This window comes from Hippopotamus amphibius, chromosome 15, assembly GCF_030028045.1.
Source record: "Hippopotamus amphibius kiboko isolate mHipAmp2 chromosome 15, mHipAmp2.hap2, whole genome shotgun sequence".
NCBI classification, from domain to species: Eukaryota; Metazoa; Chordata; class Mammalia; order Artiodactyla; family Hippopotamidae; genus Hippopotamus; species Hippopotamus amphibius.
In genome coordinates, this window is record NC_080200.1 from 67,609,881 (window position 1) to 67,624,687 (window position 14,807).

The window sequence follows — 14,807 nt, forward strand, 5'->3', positions numbered from 1 at the left end:
CCGCGGTGGCCAATCAGGGAGCTCTTTCCCGCTAATGAGCGGGCCCCGCGCCCTGGGAGCTGGGAGCAAGTTTCCACTTAATTATACAGTCTTCGTCTTAAGTGCCTGCGCGCAGGGGCTTCAGCTGTGCAGCCTCCTCAGGGGTCTCCCTCGGACCAAACATATTGATCGCTGGGCAGTCGATGGGCTGGAGGGCTTGGGTAGATCGTGCAGGGGAAGCAACCGTCCAGGGGGCACGTGGAGGGGGCGGAGGGGAGGGCAACGCAGGGCGGGGGGTTTGCCCCACGCCTGTCGCTGCCAAAAGCCATTCCTACTAACCGGGTAGTGGGGAGGGGACAGTGGTATCATTTACATGTGGAATCTAAAAAGTGACGCAAATGACCTTACCTGCAGAACGGAAGCAGACTCACAGACATAGACAATAAACTTATGGTTGCCAAATGGGGCGGGAGGGGGGGGAGGATTCATTAGGGGCTTAGGATTAGCAGATACACACGACTAAATATAAAATAGATAAACAACAAGGACCCACTGTAGAGCACAGGGAACTGTATTCAACATCCTGTAATAAACCACAACAGAAAAGAATCTGAAAAAGAGTAGATACGTATGTATAACTGAATCACTTTGCTGCACACCTGAAACGAACAGGACACTGTCATCCAGCTACACTTCAATTTAAAAAAATGAGGGCGGGAGAGGATGTGGACGAGAGCAGAGCAGCACAGTCCACTAGAAGACAAAAAGGAGAGAGCCTGCCCAGGAGATGGAGCCCAGGCTGGTGTGCCGGGCTGGTGCTGCAAGACACCGAGGCTGGCGGTGGAGGCCCACCCCGCACCTGCTGCCGGCACGTCCCACATCCTGTGGGAGGATGGAGAAAGCGTTGTGCTGCAGCCCAGGTGTCACAGTTGGGGATAAGGGGCAGGGGCAGCTGGCCGGGAGTGCGGGGACTCTGATGCCAACCCTTCATCATGCATCCCACTGGTTCCTCTCTGGGGGTCGCCTCCGCGTTCCTGTCCAGGGAAGGCTGGACCCTGCCAGAGTCATGGTTGGGTATACCGTGTCATTCTGAGCGAGCCCACCGTCATTCTCACGGAGAGGCCACTCCAGGATTTGAGGGTCTTGTGCCAGCTGTCCTCACATGCTAGGAAAGGCTGTAGTTGTCCGTGACTCTGGCCCCGAGGCACCACGGGCATTCGCCCAGGGTGTTGGGAGAGACCGTCCCTCTGGATGACCATTTGCAGTTCAAGTTCAAGTTTCAGCAGGTTCTCAGTGTCGGCATGGCCTGTCTTTACAAGAAGCAGTCACGTTTGGATTACCACTCGTTGAGCTGTCTTCTGGCTGCATCTCTGCTGCTGTAATTCCATGTGCTCCGGTGTGTTGGCTTTGCTATCTCATCCTTGGTCTTTCTGCTTGTGGTGATTTCTGGGGGCCCTCAATGACCCTCAGTTTGGATACGCTGCTCCCATCCTCTGCTTTTATGTCCACGGACATGCACGTCATCCTTTGGATCAGTCTCACCTCCGCGCTGGTCACGGTGCATGCCTTTGCTTCCCGAGCCTGCAAAGGTGTGCCGTCCAGGGACAGCGTGAGCTGTATGAAGCCAGTGCTGGCGTCTTCCGAAGCCTCTAGATTCCATAAAACAAAGACAAAGACACAAACAAAAAATAGCAAAGTAAGAACAGCTAAAGGCTTTAGCAGGACAGAACCAACTCCAGGGCCGGCATTTGGTGGTCAAGGCTTGGAGCCTTCTCACAGGTTCTCTCTGCCTTAGCGGTGGAGCTTCTACACTTGAAACAGATTTCTTATTTAATGGAGGTGAAATTCACACAACATAAAACGAACCACTAAAAGTGTACAATCCCGTGACATTTCATACATTCACCATTTTGTATGATCACCACCTATATCAAGTTCAAAGCATTTTTCATCAACTTCAAGTAAAACCTCACACCCATGAAGCAGTTTTTCCCCATTTTCCCCTCCTCCCACCCGCTGGCAACCGCTCATCTGCTTTCTGTTTCTATGGATTTACCTATAGTGGACATCTTACATAAACAGAGTCATGTAATAGGTGCCCTCCCATGTCTGGCTGCTTTCACCAAGCATCATATTTTTGAGGTTTATCTGCTCTGTAGCATGTTTCAGTGCAGGGTCCCTTTCCATGGCTGCGTAATATTCCACTGTGTGCATAGAACACATTTCGTTTATCTATTCATCAGCTAACAGACAGTAGTTTTGCTTCCCATTTTGGCTATTGCAAATAAAGCTGCTATAAACATTTGTGTACACATATTTGGCTGTATATTTGCAACCCTTTTGGGTGTGTACCTAGCAATTGAAGTCCTGGGTCATGTGGTAATTCTATGTTTAACTTTTTGAGGAACCTGGAATAGAATACTGAGAGGCTCACATTTTGCCAGCTCTTAATAAGGATGGACTTGCCCCAGTGATTCTCCTGATGCTTTGAGGTTAGTGGACGATCCCACCCACTGAAGCTGCCTAGGTACTGAGTGGGCAATGGCTGTTTGCTTTATTTGATACCAGCAGGATTTAGCGAGGGGCTCCCTGGTTCACTGCAGAATTAAATTCTGACACTGTAGTCCTGGGGGCCTGAGAAAACAATTGTTTGTCCAGTGGCATATTCATCACCTCTTCATGGCAATGTTATAAGAGCTGTGTGACAAGGGTGGGGTCACGGGTGGGCTATTTATGGCTCATGCATCACCAGGAGGTGGTGTGGCTATGTTTGAGAACCCACAAGAATGATGTGGAGCCTACAGGAAAATCACAGCAAGGATGCTTACTCTTAAGACTCTGTTTATTTAAATTTATCTTAAATCTGAAGAGTCCCAAGTTTTAAACATTTGCGCAGAAAGCATAGTTGTTTACACTTTTGAAGTTTGTATTTTATATTTTGTGTTATGTTTTCATTTTTGATACAGCCTGGATGTCAGGTCAATTTGCATGGTCCTTTGGTATAGCTGTTAAATCTGAATTCAAGTTTAAATTATATACACCCAAACACATGAGTCCTGAGGTCGAGAAGGCAAGCCTCACCAGTTCCGTGCGCAGGGAAATCCCTGTGGCCTTCGAGATCGCTCCCCCATGCTACCAGGATGACATACAGTATCACACTACAGTCCTTCAGTCGTTTAAACATTTCCCACTGTCTGAAGTATTTTGTATTGTGGTTTATTTAGCTGATCCCCCCCACCATCACCATGATGGAATTACATCACTGTTGACCATTAAAAGTGCAACTCTAGCCAATGTAATGTCTCATGCTGTGATTAGATTTTAACAGGTGTCTGTAAAATTTAAACGTTTATGCTGAAGATTAAACTGTGGTTCTTTGCCATCCCATCAGATGCGATGCTGCTCCCACAGACGTCGGAGGGAGTCCACTGTTCTGGGGCTGTGCCCCGCTGTGAGCGAGGCTGGCATTTTTCTGCATGAAAAGAAAGCGATGAGCTACATACGAGGTGTGACAACACTGTCACAAGGAAGATTTCTAGCCAACAAGCTGAATTTCCACTTCCAAACGTACGTCAGCCCTGCCTAGACGTCCCCTTGGTTGGTTCCTGCCTTGTCCCATGTGTCGTTGCAGAGGCTGCTCAAAACTGCTTCCGGGTGTCTGCTTGGAATTGTGTATCATTTCATCCACAGCACATCATCTGGGCAAGTATTTCTCCTTGGAGGGTATTTTTGATGGGGGACAAAACTTTCAGATTTAAGGTGGATGAAGGGGAAGATGGAGACACGGGATGGAAGAGGGGTGTGTGTGTGTGTGTGTGTGCGCAGAATAAATGAACAACATATGAAGTCATGGCACTGACTTTCAGAAGCATTGTCACTTGAATATTTTCAATCGGATGCAGGTGCTGTTGGGTGGTGGAAGCACCCTGATATGCTGCATCCTCAGCCCCTGAGGATGGGGATCCCACACACAATGGGCAACCCACAAACATCTGCTGAATCAATGAATGAATGAATGATTGAGTGTGAATGAAAGAAATGCATTTGAAACACAACAAACACGTGTGACTAAGTTAACACCAGGACATTATTTCTTTACTTTTTATATGCATCTTTATTGGAGTATCATTGCTTTACACTGTTGTGCCAGTTTCTGCTGTACAACAAAGTGAATCAGCTGTATTTATACATATATCCCCATATCCCCTCCCTCCCGTGACTCCCTCCCACCCTCCCTATTCCAGCCATCTAAGTCACCACCCATCATCAAGTTGATCTCCCTGTGCTATACAGCAGCTTCCCACTAGCCTTCTATTTTACATTTGGTAGTGTGTATATGTCAGTGCTACTCTCTCACTTCGTCCCAGCTTCCCCTTCAACACCCCCACCACCATGTCAAGTCTGTTCTCTACATCTGCATCTTTATTCTTGCCCTGTCACTGGGTTCATCAGTACCATTTTTTTAGATTCCATATATATGAGTTAACATACAGTAATTGTTTTTCTCTTCCTGGCTAACTTCACTCTGTATGACAGACTCTAGGTCCATCCACCTCACCACAAATAACTCAATTTTGTTCCTTTTTTATGGCTGAGTAATATTCCATTGTATATATGTGCCAAATCTTCTTTATCCATTCATCTGTTGATGGACATTTAGGTTGCTTCCATGTCCTGGCTATTGTAAATAGTGCTGCAATGAACATTATGGTACATGTTTCTTTTTGAATTATGGCTTTCTCTGGGTATATGCCCAGGAGTGGGATTACTGGGTCATATGATAGTTCCATTTATTTTTTTAAGGAACCTCCAAACTGTTTTCCATAGTGGCTGTACCAACTTACATTCCCACCAACAGTGCAGGAGGGTTCCCTTTTCTCCACAGCCTCTCCAACATTTACTGTTTCTAGATTTGTTGATGATGGCCATTCTGACCTGTGTGAGGTGATACCTCATTGTGGCTTTGGTTTGCATTTCTCTAATAATTAGTGATGTTGAACATCTTTTTATGTGTTTGTTGGCAATCTGTATGTCTTCTTTGGAGAAATATCTACTTAGAACTTCTGCCCATTTTTGGATGGGGTTGTTTGTTTTTTTGATATTGAGCTTCATGAGCTGCTTGTATATTTTGGAGATTAATCCTTTTTTGGTTGCTTAGTTTGCAAATATTTTCTCCCATTCTGAGGCTTGTCTTTTCATCTTGTTTATGCTTTTCTTTGCTGTGCAAAAACTTTTAAGTTTCATTAGGTCCCACTTGTTTAGTTTTTATTTTATTTCCATTACTCTAGGAGATGGGTCAAAAGGATCTTGCTGTCATTTATGTCACAGAGTGTTCTGCCTATGTTTTCCTCCAGGAGTTTTATAGTGTCTGGCCTTACATTTAGGTCTTTAATCCATTTGGAGTTTATTTTTGTGTATGGTGTTAGGGAATGTTCTAATTTAATTATTTTACATGTAGCTTTCCAGTTTTCCCAGCACCGCTTATTGAAGAGGTTGTCTTTTCTTCATTGTATATCCTTGCCTCCTTTGTCATAGATTAGTTGACCATAATTTATCTCCGGGCTTTCTATACTGTTCCATTGATCTATATTTCTGTTTTTGTGCTGGTACCATACTGTCTTGATTACTGTAGCTTTGTAGTATAGTCTGAAGTTAGGGAGCCTGATACCTCCAGCTCTGTTTTTCCTTCTCAAGATTGCTTTGGCTATTTAGGGTCTTTTGTGTTTTCATATAAATTGTAAAATTTCTTGTTCTAGTCCTGTGAAAAAATGCCATTGGTAATTTGATAGGGATTGCATTGAATCTGTAGATTGCTTTGGGTAGTATAATCATCTTCACAATGTTGATTCTTCCAACCCAAGAACATGTTATATCTCTCCATCTGTTTATATCATCTTTTATTTCTTTCATCAATGTCTTATAGTTTTCTGCATACAGGTTTATTCCTAGGTATTTTATTCTTTTTGTTGCAATGGCAAATGGGAGTGTTTCCTTAATTTCTCTTTCTGATTTTTCATTGTTAGTGTATAGGAATGCAAGAGATTTCTGTGCATTAATTTAAGATGCTACCAGAAAGCTACTAGAGCTAATCAAAGAATTTAGGATGTTATTTCTTGAAAGCGATCTCTATACCTCACAGGTAATCTTGTGAAACAATCAAAGAGCAGTTACCTGTAAACACTAGGCAGCCTCAGGCCACTGCAGTCACTAAAGCAGACTTGGTGGTGAGCAGAATAACGACAAGAAGATAAAATGGTTGCTTTACTCAAATGTTGGATTCAGTTTTATAAGATAAGAACATTAAATTAAAATATATGGTTAGCTTTTTTTTTTCTTCATTTTTAGGGACTCTATTTTTTTTTTTTTAGGGCTACCATTTTTTGTTTGTTTTTAGTGTTGTTTTTCGTTGAGGATTTTTCTTTTCTTTTTTAATTAAGTACAGTTAATTTACAATGTTGTGTTAATTTCAAGTGTCCAGCAAAGTCATATATATATATATATATATATATATATATATATATGTATACTTTTTCTAAGGAATCTTAAAAAACAAAAGTCTAGAGGTCCTCCTTCAAGGATTATTCACATTTCCTAGGAGAACCACACACCATCTCTAGCACTGAGGAATCCGCACAGGTCCACACATGTGGAAGAATGTGTGGGGCCGTGTTTGCCCTGTTGACCTCCCCATAGGCATGACTGTATACAGTGGATTCATCACAAAATAACTGAAGATATGCTGCCCAGAAATGGACTGTCCAGAAATGGACTGTCCAGAAATAAAGAAAACACAGAAGCAGGGAGATTCCCAAAACAGATGGTATTGATCTGAGTAAGAACTGTCAGAATTATCATGGTCCTTTAGGGAAAAATTCACATTTTAATCACAATATTTTGGTAGCCTGTTTCCATGGAGTAATGATGTGGAGGCCCCACGAGACTAGAAATAGTTGAAGACTATACGAGGCCCTTCCTGAGGCTGAGCTCTGTGTTGTGTGTGATGGACTGCAGGAGGGCTCCATTGTGACTATAATGGTGACAACACACAGCTCCAGGCAGGAGGACCCCGTGGGACCATGTGTGGACATTTGAGAGAAGCTGGACTGTCAGTAGCAAATAGACACAGGACACTGCACTCAGCACACAGAGACTCACAGTAAGGATTCCCCACAGGTGCAGCACTCCCATGTGCACCTTGGAGGAGCCAGCACTGGAACACAGCACTGTCCAAGGTCCATGCCAGCCACGCACGATGTGCTTGGTGAGGGCGCCCTCAGAGATCTGCGTCCAGGGAGGGTGTGGAGCAGTGTCAGACTCCTGGCTGAAAGCACCTTCTCACCAACTGCAAAGGAAGTTGTGAAGAGATAAATTGGAAGGACAACTAATGGAGTCATCAGATTGTGTTTCCTTATTGTATTTTTCCCATTCTGATTTGATAACAAAGAAAGCAAGGTAGTCAGCCTCCACATTCCTTCATATCAACTATTTCACTTTCACTGTTAAAACAGAAGTTTCCTGAAGGCACCTTCAGCCTTTCTCAGCTCTTGTTTTCTAAACTCTATGATTCAGGAAGTTGGGTGGCGGGGGGTGGCGCCAGGAAGTGCTGGGGTTGGGGTGGGTTTGGGGGTGGGTTATGGGAAGACTGACCTGCAAGTAAGAGGGAGCAAGGGGAGTCTGAGGTGTCTCTAAGACCAGCTCCAGGACAATGGCTTGCAGTCCTCAGAGCAGCAGGGGGCTGGTCTTCTGTTCCCTGATGGGGCTCAGATGTGAGTCTGGGGACCCAGGGATAGGAAACCCTTATCACAGTTATTCCAGCTCTGGCAGGAGGTCCTGGCAAGCAAGGTGAAGCCAGACAGAGCCAGTTGCTCTTGGGGCCCCATGGGTTGAGCAAGACCACACTCCTTTTGGTCACCTAAGACCACGTGCTGGGAAGGCCATCTTTCCCCTCAATCCTAATGGTAGTATGGGCCCTGATCTTTAACAGGAATCTGAGACGGGGAGGCAGTCCCAGGAATACCTGGAAGGAATTTTCTTCTACCTAGATAATATAAATTCAGAAATATTGAATAAATTTTCTCAATCTATTCGATCAGTTAATCAGAAACAATGAGCCAAAAAAATTTGAGTAAACTTACACACACACACAAATATATGTAGGCACACGTATAAATATATATATGCATGCAGTATGTATGTACACACATGCATAGGCATGTAAATAAACCACTGTGTGTGTGTAGTAAAATATACAAGTCCTAACTGTACAACTTAATGGGTTTTATATAGCATCCAAATCAAGAGTTACAACTTTTCTGAGCTCTCAGGAGAATTTCCAGCTGATAAAACACTGTAAACCCCCCCTCCCCCATGGTATCCTGATTTTCACTCTAATCATCCTTCCAACTTCATATAAATGGGCCCATACAATGTGTATTTCTTTGTGTGTGTGTTTTGTCTGATGTCTGTTGTTTCCGGTAGCCATGGTTCATTCTCTTTGTATTTTTTGTATACATATGACAAAGAGTATTTATTTACCCTGCTGTTGGTGAACACTGGGTTCTTTTCATGTTGGGTTGTTGTAAGTAAAGCTAGAGTGTGAGGAATATGATTGTTTCACACTTTGGTTCACACGTGTACTAACTTCTCTTGGGTGCATCTAGGGGTGGGTTCTGTTTATCCTTGGTAAGTGTTTATCCTTGGTGGGTTCAGGTTTATCCTTGGTAGACACAGCCAAAGCAAAGTCGTGCAATTTTCACTCCAACCAAGATGGTACAAGAGTGCCAGGCGCTGCCCAATCTTGGTCTTCATTTTATTTTAGCCGTTCTTGTGGGTGTGTATGTCAGTATCACATTGTGGTTTAATTTGCATGTCACTGACAGGTAATTACATTGAGCTTCTCATAGCTTATTTGCCACTGAATATTCTCTTTTGTGAAGTAGCGATTCTTCATGTCTTGTGTCAATTATATAAATTAGTAGGTGTTTGGTTGTTGATTTCCAGGTGTTTTTATGTATTCTGGATAAGAATCTTTTGCTGTATCGCAAATGCCTTATCCTGGTGTGTGGCTTGCTGTTTCATTCTCCTTAATGCAGTGTTTGATGAACAGAAGTTTTTCATTTTAATGAAGTTTGAATCATCAGTATTTTCTTTTATTATTGTGTGTGTGTGTGTGTGTGTGTGTGTTGTGTAAGAAGCCTCCACCTGCCCTGAGGACGTAAAGGTAATCTCTTACTTTTTCTTCATGAGGTTTTAATATTTTACCGTTACAATTCATTCTATCATTTTTATAAAATTACTTTGTATGTTGTGCCAGAAAGGGGCCAATGTTCATTTTCCCCTCGTGGATATACAACAGCTTTAGCACTATTTAGTGAGAAGGGTATCCTTTCCCCAGTGAAATGTACTGGTACCTTTCTTGTAAATCAGGTGATTTGCATATGTGTGTGCCATTTCTATAACCTCTGCTCTGTGCTAACGATCTATTTGTCTACCCCTCGACAATATCTTCCTCTTGATTTCGGTAGCTTTACAATAAGCCCCAATCTCTGTTAGTATAAATTCACTAGCATTTTGTTCTTTCAGGTAGTATTGTACTTGAGTTCCTTTACATTTGTATATAAGTTTTAGAATCAGCTTGTCAATTTTCTCAAACAGGCCTGCTGAGATTTTGATTGTGATTGAATTTTGAATGTAATGAATTTTGTTATTTTAGGAAAAATTGACATCTGAACACAACTGAGACGTCTAATGTAAGATTGTGGGATATCTCTCCATTTACTTAAATGTTCTTTAATTTCTCATCAATATTTTGTGCTTTATACACATACAGGTCTTGTAACATATTGTTAGGGTTTATTCCTAAACATACGATTATTTTTTATATTTTATTTTAATTTCCAATTGTTTGTTACTAGTATGTAAAAAGTACAATTGGGTTTTGGACGTGAACTTTGTATCCAGAAAAACCGCTAAAATTCACATTCTAATTTCAATAGTTTACTTGTAGATCCTTTCACATTTTCTTTATATATGTTGAGCCACATATAAAAATGGCACTTTTGCTTCTTCCTTCCCATCTTTTTACATTTCAATTTCATTTCCTTTCATTATTGATCTGGTTGGGATCTTCAGTATCATGTGGAATATGAGGGTGATGGTGGACATAATTGTCTTTTTCCTCACCTCAGAGAAAAAGTGTTTAATAATGTACCATTGGGAATGATGTTACCTGTTGATGTTTTATAGACTCTTCTTCTGAGGTTGAGGAAGTTCCATTCTATTCTAAATTAGGTGATATATTTTCATTTTACTTCATTTCATTTTATTTTTTGCTGAATATGTGTTTAATTCTAATAGCTCCTTGCATATATCAGATGCTTTATGTTTCCCCTGTTTTGCTAACAAGACAAATTCCACTGTTTGATGTTCAAACATTAAACCAACCTTGCATTCTTGGAATGAACTTCATTTGGTCACAATGTGTTATCCATTATACCATTGAATTCAATTTGCTTATATTTTGTTTAGCATCACTATTGATATATCTGTGCTCATGAGAGATACTGGCTTCCAAGTTTCTTCTCCTACAGTGTTGTTGACAAGCTTTAGTGTCAGGCTTTTGCTAGCCTCACAAAAGAAGTTGCAAAGTGTTTTCTCTTTATTTTTCAAACAAACTTGTATAAATGCAATATTATTTCCTTCTTAAATAACTAGAAGAATTTTGCAGTAAGAACTTCTGGCTTGGAGAAAAATCAAGATGGTGGAGTAGGAGGACGTGCACTCACTCCCTCTTGCAAGAGAACCGGAATTACAACTAACTGCTGAACAACCATCTACAGAAAGACACTGGAATTCACCAAAAAAACACACCCCACCTCCAGAGACAAAGGAGAGGCCGCAATGAGATGGTAGGAGGAGTGCAATTGTGTTAAAATCAAATCACATAAATGCTGGGTGGGTGACTCACAAGCTGGAGAACAGTTATACCATAGAAGACCTGAGGGTTCTGAGCCCCACATCAGGCTTCCTAACCTGGCGGTCCAGCAATGGGAGAAGGAATCCCCAGAGAATCAGACTTTAAAAGCCAGTGGGAGTTGATTGCAGGACCTCCACAGGACTGGGGGAAACAGAGACTCCACTCTTGGAGGGCACACAAAAAAGTGTGCTCACCAGGACCCAGGGGGAAGGAGCAGTGACACCATAGGGGGCTGAACCAGACCTATCTGCTGGTGTTGGAGGGTTGCCTGCAGAGGTGGGAGGCAGCTGTGGCTCACCGAGGAGACAGGGGCACTGGGGGCAGGGGTTCTGGGAAGTGCTCATTGGCATGAGCCCTTCCAGAGTCCACCATTAGCTCCACCAAAGAGTCTGTAAGCTCCAGTGCTGGGTCACCTCAGGCAAAATGACCACCAGGGTGGGAACACAGCCCCACCTATTGGCAGACAAGCAGATTAAAGTGTCACTGAGCTCCATCCACCAAATCAGATTAAAGTTTTACTGAGCTCCACCCACCCAGCCCAACCCACTATCAGTCCCTCCCATAAGGAAGCACCCACGAGCCTCCTAGAACACTTCCTCCACAAGAAGGCAGATAGCAGAATCAAGCAGTATCAGCACTATTTCATCTTGTGGAAATGAAAATCACAGCCACATAAAGACAGAGAAAATGAAAAGGCAAAAGACTTTGTACCAGATGAAGGGACAAGATAAAACACCAGAAAAACAACTAAATGAATAGGAGATAGGCACTCTTCTGGAAAAAGAATTCAGAATAATGATGGTGAAGATGTTCCAGGACTTTGAAAAAAGATTGGATGCAAAGATCGAAAAGTTTCAAGAAAAGTTTATCAAAGACATAGAAGAATTAAAGAACAAACAAACAGAGATATGCAACACAATAACTGAAATGAAAAAGACACTAGAAGGAAACAATAGCAGATTAACTGAGGCAGAAGGATGAATAAGTGACCTGGAAGACAGAATGGTGATAATCACTGATGCAGAAAAGAATAAAGAAAAAAGAATGAAAAGAACTGAAGACAGCCTAAGAGACCTCTGGGACAATGTTAAATGCACCAATATTCGCATTATAGGGGTCCCAGAAGGAGAAGAGGGAGAGAAAGGACCTGAGAAAATATTATAAGAGATTATAGTTGAAATCTTCCCTAACATGGGAAAGGAAATAGCTACCCAAGTCCAGGAAGAGCAGAGAGTCCCAGGCAGGATAAACCCAAGGAGAAATACGCCAAGACATATAGTAGTCAAATTGACAAAAATTAAAGACAGAGAAAAGTTATTAAAAGCAACAAGGGAAAAAGGACAAATAACATACAAAGGAATGCCCATCAGGTTAACAGCTGATTTCTCAGCAGAAACTCTACAAGCCAGAAGGGAGTGGCATGATATATTTAAAGTGATGACTGAGGAGAACCTACAACCAAGAATACTCTACCCAGCAAGGATCTCATTCAGATTTGATGGAGAAATCTAAAGCTTTCCAGACAAGCAACAGCTAAGAGAATTCAGCACAACCAAACCAGCCTTACAACAAATGTCAAAGGAATTTCTCTAAGCAGGAAACATAAGAGAAGAAAGGACCTACAAAAACAAAAACAAAACAATTAAGAAAATGATAATAGGAACATACATATCGATAATCACCTTGAGTGTAAATGGACTAAATGCACCAACCAAAAGACACAGACTGGCTGAATGGATGCAAAAACAAGACCCATATGTATGCTGTCTACAAGAGACTCACTTCAGACCTAGGGACACATACAGACTGAAAGTGAGGGGATGGAAAAAGATATTCCATGCAAATGGAAATCAAAAGAAAGCTGGAGTAGTGATACTCATATCAAATAAAATAGACTTTAAAATAAAAAATGTTACAAGAGACAAGAAAGGACACTACATAAAGGTTGAGGGATCAATCCAAGAAGAGGAGATAACAATTATAAATATATATGCATCCAATATAGGAGCACCTCAATACATAAGGCAAATGCTAACAACTATGAAAGAGGAAATCAGCAGTAACACAACAATAGTGGGAGACTTTAACATCCCACTTACACCAATGGACAGATCACCCAGACAGAAAATTAATAAGGAAACACAAGCTTTAAATGACACAATAAATCAGCTGGATTTAATAGATATCTATAGGACATTACACCCAAAAACAGCAGATTACACATTCTTCTCAAGTGCACATGGGACATTCTCCAGGACAGATCACATTTTGGGTCATAAATCAAGCCTTGGTAAATTCGAGAAAACTGAAATTGTATCAAGCATCTTTTCTGACCACAATGCTATGAGATTAGAAATAAATTACAGGAAAAAAACTGTAAAGAACAGAAACACATGGAGGCTAAACAATACGCTACTAAATAACCGAGAGCTCACTGAAGAAATCAAAGAGGAAATCAAAAAATACCTAGAGACAAATGACAATGAAAACACAACGATCCAAAACCTATGGGATGCAGCAAAGGCAGTTTTAAGAGGGAAGTTTATAGTGATACAATCTTACTTCAAGAAACAAGAAACATCCCAAATAAACAATCTAACCTTACACCTAAAGAAACTAGAGAAAGAAGAGCAAATAAAACCCCAAGTTAGTAGATGGAGAGAAATCATAAAGATCAGAGCAGAAATAAATGAAATAGAGACAAAGAAAACAATAGCAAAAATCAATAAAAATAAAAGCTGGTTCTTTGAGAAGATAAATAAAATTGATAAACCTCTAGCAAGACTCATCAAGAAAAAGAGGGAGAGGACTCAAATCAATAAAATTAGAAATGAAACAGGAGACGTTACAACAGACACCACAGAAATGAAAAGCACCATAAGAGATTACTACAAGCAACTATATGCCAATAAAATGGACAACATGGATGAAATGGACAGATTCTTAGGAAAGTATAATCTTCCAAGACTGAATCAGGAAGAAATGGAAAATATGAACAGACCAATCACGAGTAATGAAATTGAAACTGTGATTAAAAATCTCCCAACAAACAAAAGTCCAGGACCAAATGGATTCACAGGTGAATTTTATCAAACATTTAGAGAAGAGCTAACACCCATCCTTCTCAAACTCTTCCAAAAAATTGCAGAGGAAGGAACACTCCCAAACTCATTTTGTGAAGCCACCATTACCCTGATACCAAAACCAGACAAAGATACTACAAAAAAAGAAAACTACAGACCAATATCACTGATGAATTTAGATGCAAAAATCCTCAACAAAATACTAGCCAACAGAATCCAACACCACATTAAAAGGATCATACACCATGATCAAGTGGGGTTCATCCCTGGAATGCAAGGATTCTTCAATATATGCAAATCAATCAATGTGATACACCACATTAACAAACTGAAGGATAAAAACCACATGATCATCTCAATAGACACAATAAAAGCTTTTGACAAAATTCAATACCCATTTATGATAAAAACTCTCCAGAAGGTGGGCATAGAGGGAACCTACCTCAACATAATAAAGGCCATATATGACAAACCCACAGCAGACATCATTCTCAATGGTGAAAAACTGGAAGCATTCCCTCTAAGATCAGGAACAAGACAAGGATGTCCACTCTTGCCACTACTATTTAACATAGTTGTGGAAGTCCTTGCCACAGCAATCAGAGAAGAAAGAGAAATAAAAGGAATCCAAATGGGAAAAGAAGAAGTAAAACTGTCACTGTTTGCAGATGACATGATGCTATACATAGAAAATCCTAAAGATGCCACCAGAAAACTACTCAAGCTAATCAATGAATTTGGTAAAGTTGCAGGATACAAAATTAACACAC